Raw genomic sequence first — 6,067 nt, forward strand, 5'->3', positions numbered from 1 at the left:
TCTAATCCAGACTCTACAAGTGTGGGAAAGATCTACCTGAAATTGTAGGTGGCTTTTGAGTTCTTTGGTGTATTTCTTATGATGGATCATCAAGAAGGTACATCTGTAGCTATTGATAGAGAAATGGGCTCTTAAATTTTTACTTTTTCTCAAGTCTTCGGTCTGTTATCCTAGAAACAACTGCCTTTGGTGTTGCATGATTGTGAATGTGAAAAGAATTATAGCGCGACCATGTGTGTCCTGATTCTAATTGGCCCACTAATAATTTACTAAAAATCATAGATAAGACTGCATTGCTAGGTTAGTGCCTTTAAATAAGAAATCACTGTCTGTGCCCTGAGTTTTAGAAGAAGAAGGAAGCACTTTCTCTCATCTTTGCTTTATGCTTTGTGGTAGATGACAGACAAAAGAACCATCAAAAGTTTATGGATTTTGTTACAATAGCATAAACTCAGCATGCATGAACTCATATCTTCTAATGGCTATTAAATACAAATAACATTTCCATAATGAACAAAAGCTGAAGAGTGCAGCAATTATATGTTTTCAAAAACAGTTTCTCAGAATTGCATTTAAGATGAGAAGCAGAGGAGCTGAGCATAGCACAGTATGCCCTCATTCTCAGCACTCAAGAGAGTAAAGCAGGAGGGTGCTGAGTTTGAGTCTAGCCTGGGATACAGAAGGAGAAGGAGACATTATATCAAAAAGTGAGAGGAAGAGAGGGAGAGGGAAAGAGAGATGGAAAAGGGAAGAGAGATGAAGATCATTCTTTTTAAAAGCTCTCCAATGGAGGTAGATGCTCTTATTTAAGCTATGATTTTTATCACTGGCCTATCGCATGGAAAAGCCACTGTTTCAGCTACTTTGAAAAAGAGTTGCCATACTTTCTTATAGAACTTTACATTCACAATCTCTCCACAGTGAAAACAATTCAAATAGTCATCCATTTTTAGTGGATGAATACAACTCACCTATAAAAAGGAGGAAGCTATTTCTTTACAGTGTATCCCTGGCTGTCCAGGAACTCACTCTGTAGACCAGGCTGGCCTCGAACTCACAGAGATCCAGTCTCCTGAGTGCTGAGATTAAAAGCCTGTACCACCAATGCCCAGCAAAAAGGAGGTAATTTTAAAAACCTGTAATAACATAGATTAATCTCAAGTATGTATTGTTGAAGAAACAAATCAGATTCAAGAGGCTACATATTGTCTGATTCTATTTATATGACACTCTGTGAAATGAAACTCTATAAGGACATAAATCAAATAAGTGACTGAAAGTAGATGGGGACTACAAAGGGGAAGATAACTTTTTGGATTCCAGTTGTAGTTACACAACTGTACTTATTTGTTAGCTTTCACAGAGCTAGACACTAAAGAAGTAAATTTTAGTATATTTAAATAAATTTAGTACCTAAATAAATACCACGTTTAAAAACACACTATATGATATTATTTAACTATTATAGTTAACAATTATTCAGAACAGATTAACCACTAGTGGAAGTTTGGAGCTCTTAGTTTCTTTTTTTGCAGATATTTTGGTTGGTTTCTGGCACATTCACATTTCAGCCAAAATATGAGAGATAAAATTTAAGTGGGGCAAACTTTAAATCAGCCGATAGTCATTATGGGAAGTGTAGGGGTGAATATAGGAAAACAAAGACCTAAAATTAGGTTTGAGGACTCGCTAAAAGTTAGAATAATCTTCAAATATCCTAAAACCCAAAAATGTTTCCTTAAAATCTACCAGATATGTTTATGAATATCTCATATATTAGAAATTACAACCAAGATGTGTTAAACATATCCATTTATTTAGTTTATGTTAACATGGCAAATGTTTAGTATAAAATTCCAAATTAAAAAAAAAGTGAGAAGAGTGACATTATTTTATATCTTTGCAGGTCTCTTTGATGAATGGCTTAATAGAAGACAGCTGCCTTCTCATATCTATTTCTGCTCTTTGTCTTCTGATAGCTCACTGTACTGGAAATTTGTAAGGGGATGAGAGAAATGCAAAGTGATATTTTGGTATTATTATAAAGTGCCTTTGATCCTATAGATGCTCTGAGGAAGTATTAGAGACCTGTAAGAGTCTTCAGACAGGGACTGGACAGATTGCTCAGTGGTTAAGAGCACTGTCTGTTTCTCTAGATGACCCAGGTTCAATTCCCAGCACCCTATATGGCAGCTCACAACGGACTGTAACACCAGTTCCAGAGTAATAATCCCACCAGACATGCATGTAATACACATATCTAGGAAAAATATATATTGAATAAAATTTAATAAAAGAGTCCTCAGACTTCACTGCTTGGACAACTCTTCACACATCACAAGGAGAAAGGACACCCATTGTGAGCCAGACACTATACAATATTTTTCTCACTCATAGACAAGGAAGCAGAGTTTTGGATCAAATAAGATGTTCAAATAAGCAAGTAGTAAAAAGCAGAGTTAAGACTGAAATACAAGACTTTTCCACCCATAAACCAAGGACTTTCTTCACTGTACTCTGATTATATCTTCACTGATAATTACGATGTTACTGCAGAAACTGTTTCTATCCAGTAGTTGAAAAAATGAACTTATTAAGGGACAAAGCAAAATTTTACATAATAATTGTTTATTTCATGTGTTTGGAGTATACTGCAGACAAAATTGAAAGGGACTAATGACTCCAAGAGAAAACATGAATAAATATTAGAAGCAAATTCCAAATTCCCATTTCAAAATTATGCCTTTCGCTGTCGTTCTAACTCTAGAGCACACTCATTTTCCGACTGCCTTTTTATCCCCCAGTATCTCTTACAGGAAGGAATCGATAAAACTAATTCTCACTTAGGTGTTAGGGATTTAATGATACTAGTCTGAGAAGTATTTTTACTACCTGAGAGTGGGGAATGGCTCTTACTCATCTTTGTAACCCCAGCAACCTGCACACTGTCTGGAACTGTCAGTGTTCAATAAATATTGGTTGCCTTTATAAATAATCGGAAGTAAAAAGAGCCAAAAAAGGGAGTTTTGAAACCAAAGAAAGAGTGGAACTGTAGTCATCAACAGGGTAAATACATGTATTGAACTAAAATCATAAACCATTTAAAATTTTCTATCCAGTATATGGAGTAAGAGAAACCTTTGCTTTAATAATGTTAGGGTCCTTTAAAATTCAGATGGGTTTGGGTGTTTCAGAATCTCTGGGAAGTAGATATCCTTGATTTGAAAATGATTAGTTTTTAGGGTATTAAAATTAAGCTATTAATTACCAGCCTTACTAGTAACATTTCCTTGGCTGCATTATTTTCAGGCTGGCGGTTTTCCTCGCGGGTGTTGGAGCAAAGGGAGAGTGTAACTCCTTCGACTGACAGCAATACTGTTAATTACTTCTCCCATTAGTGCTTCATAGCTTGTGCAGCGATCAATTAAAGCTCCCAGTCATCTTTTACATTTGTCCCATCTGGTAGTTTAACCTTATTGAAGAGGAGAGAAGCCTCGTAAGTGTAGGGAGAAACAAAATTGGGGCACGGCACGTAATATGTACGTTCTAATAACCAAGTCTCTTCTAATATCAGTGTTTCTTTTGTCCCGAGCCAAATTGTGTTTATATTGCATGCAGACTTTTTTTTAAGCGTCAGAAGAATAATGCAAATGATAATTGTGTTTGGTTATTAACAAAATGTGTGTTTTCAATTTTGGATTTGGAAATAACCATGTTGAAAGTAATAGCTTCCAGCCAGATTCTCATCCTAAAATTCTCATGTAGATTGGCTCATAATTCACGCCGTATTATTAAATCTTTGTCATGTTGTTTGTTGTCTAACATCCTCTACCATAACTTTAAGACCAAAGCTGGATTTGTCCACCTATAAAGAATGATCGATAGACATAGATATTAAAGTTTTGTCTTGTTGGTGCAGCTGACTTATTGAGTAATGGAAAACATTAATTTCCTATCAGCTGGCAGGAGAGATAGCTGTTATTATAAAATCTAAAGGACAAGATACTTTACTCATATGTTTATGACTAAAAGATGAGACTTAGGGAAATTTACTTGTTAGTTAAATAAGTTCTAAGGTTATCTGGATTCTATTCTAAATCACAACAAGTTTCTATGTTTATTTACATCTGGCCTTGAATCTGTATCAAACTGGGCAAAAGTCATCATTATTTTTGTGATGATTAACCTGGGTAAAGCTTTTTATATATAGTACAGAATATTTAAATGCGGTGAACTTCTTTTTCTTGTCATGGCAGTACATAACTGAATATTGTACTGAGCTAAGTGAAATTAGATGCATCGACTTAACTAATAGCACACCACTGATCTTTTAAAATACTTCCCAATAAATAGAAATGGCTAATGTGACCATTTGTTTTTTTTTCTCCCTTAAAAGCCTGTTTTGGGGTGGAGTAGTTCTTCACTCCTAGAGTTTACTGCTTTGTGAAGAGATTGTCATCCATGTACTATCTCCAGCCATCACTTAGTCTCTCTCCAGACTTCACTGTTCTTTCTCAGCAGAGGTAGAGTGACATGGTTATGGAAATTCGTTTGAAAATAAAAGCTGTATTTAATTATCTTTCTCCTTCATTCTTAGAGATGCTCCACATCTGATCTTGCTCTAGAAAAACAAAAACAAAAACAAAAACAAAAACAAAAAACTTCCCCAAACATCCCGTGGGGACAAGCTTGCCCCCATACAACAATGCCTGTGACCAGGATATCATTATTCAGTCTGGGATTTATTGTCAGGGAATCCTCTAATCTGCCCTTGATCAGCAATCAAGACTCACCATTTTGTCTTATTTCATAATTGGTTCATAATTCAGGCAGGGAAAAGCAACCTTTCTAAGATGCCAACACCAATTTCTATCATTTCCCCATTGAGCATTCTTTCCTGTGCAACCCACTCTTGCATTTACCCATCTAATCATAAGTTCCATTCTCTTTTGACCTGTCTACCATGTCACCAGAAGGAACTGCAGGTATTATTATCGTTGCTAGTAAATGGCATAACCTTGGACATTACTTAGAAATAACTCAACATCTTAGAAATGAAACAAAAAATCAGTAATAAATTTCAGGCCATGTTTTTCCTAAGGCACTATGAATTCAGAAGTGACCTTCCCACCTTACCTAAGGGGATATTGTCATAATAGAGAAGTCCCTCCCTTTGTGAGAACAAAATTGTTTGAGATATTTATACAACTGCCTTAGAAAATCTCCAATTATTTACAACCCCAAACAATTGCGGTATCCTTTACTTCCATCCCTTCCCTTTTATTTTCCTCATTCGGCAATATGTTAAATATATATTTGTATTTTCTTCCACTGTGCGGGTTTGATTTTTCTCCTTGGTTTCCTCTCTCGCAAGACTCTGAATTCATGCCACCCAAAGGAATTCCTGGATAGGGAAGTGTTTATAGATAAATTGCCCATTTCAATTGATATAACCTGGTCAAAAAATGGCACCACGGTGTTGTCCTTAACTTCAAGAATGAGAGAAAGCAAATGCTCTATGATAATTTCACAAACTGTTAACTAGAAATTCAAACACCAGAGGTATTCATTATGTTCCTGACATATGCATGGTTGTATTACACTCAGGATGGAATATAATATAAAAATTGTATATTATATAATATAAATAATATAATATAAAACTGTGCCTGCCTCTGTAAAGAGTGTTTAGTCACATGACCATAAAATTGTTGTAAGACTATCCCAAAGCTCAGAATTTATGGCTGAGTTTCCAAATTCTCAACCATTCTCAACATAAGCACAAATCGCCCAGAGCGTAAGGTTTCATCTCTTGATCATACAGCACGAAACATTCACTATCAGGGTTATATTTTCAGCGTAACATTTATGATTCGAAAATGTTTAGAAGCCCTGCTGTATGCTAGGACCAGTGCTCAACAACAGTTTTAAGCTCCTACTTTAAGCTCCTACTCTAAGGCTACCCACCCAGAGCAGTGAGCCTCAAGGTCCCCAGTAAGAGAGCCCGGCACCCTCAGCCTGGGCTCCAGGGGCTCCTGTGTTCTCCTGGATCCTGCACTGCCTGCCC

The sequence above is a fragment of the Alexandromys fortis genome, unplaced genomic scaffold (genome assembly GCF_014885135.2).
Source record: "Alexandromys fortis isolate MF-2015 unplaced genomic scaffold, M_Fortis_MF-2015_v1.1 scaffold_195, whole genome shotgun sequence".
NCBI classification, from domain to species: domain Eukaryota; kingdom Metazoa; phylum Chordata; class Mammalia; order Rodentia; family Cricetidae; genus Alexandromys; species Alexandromys fortis.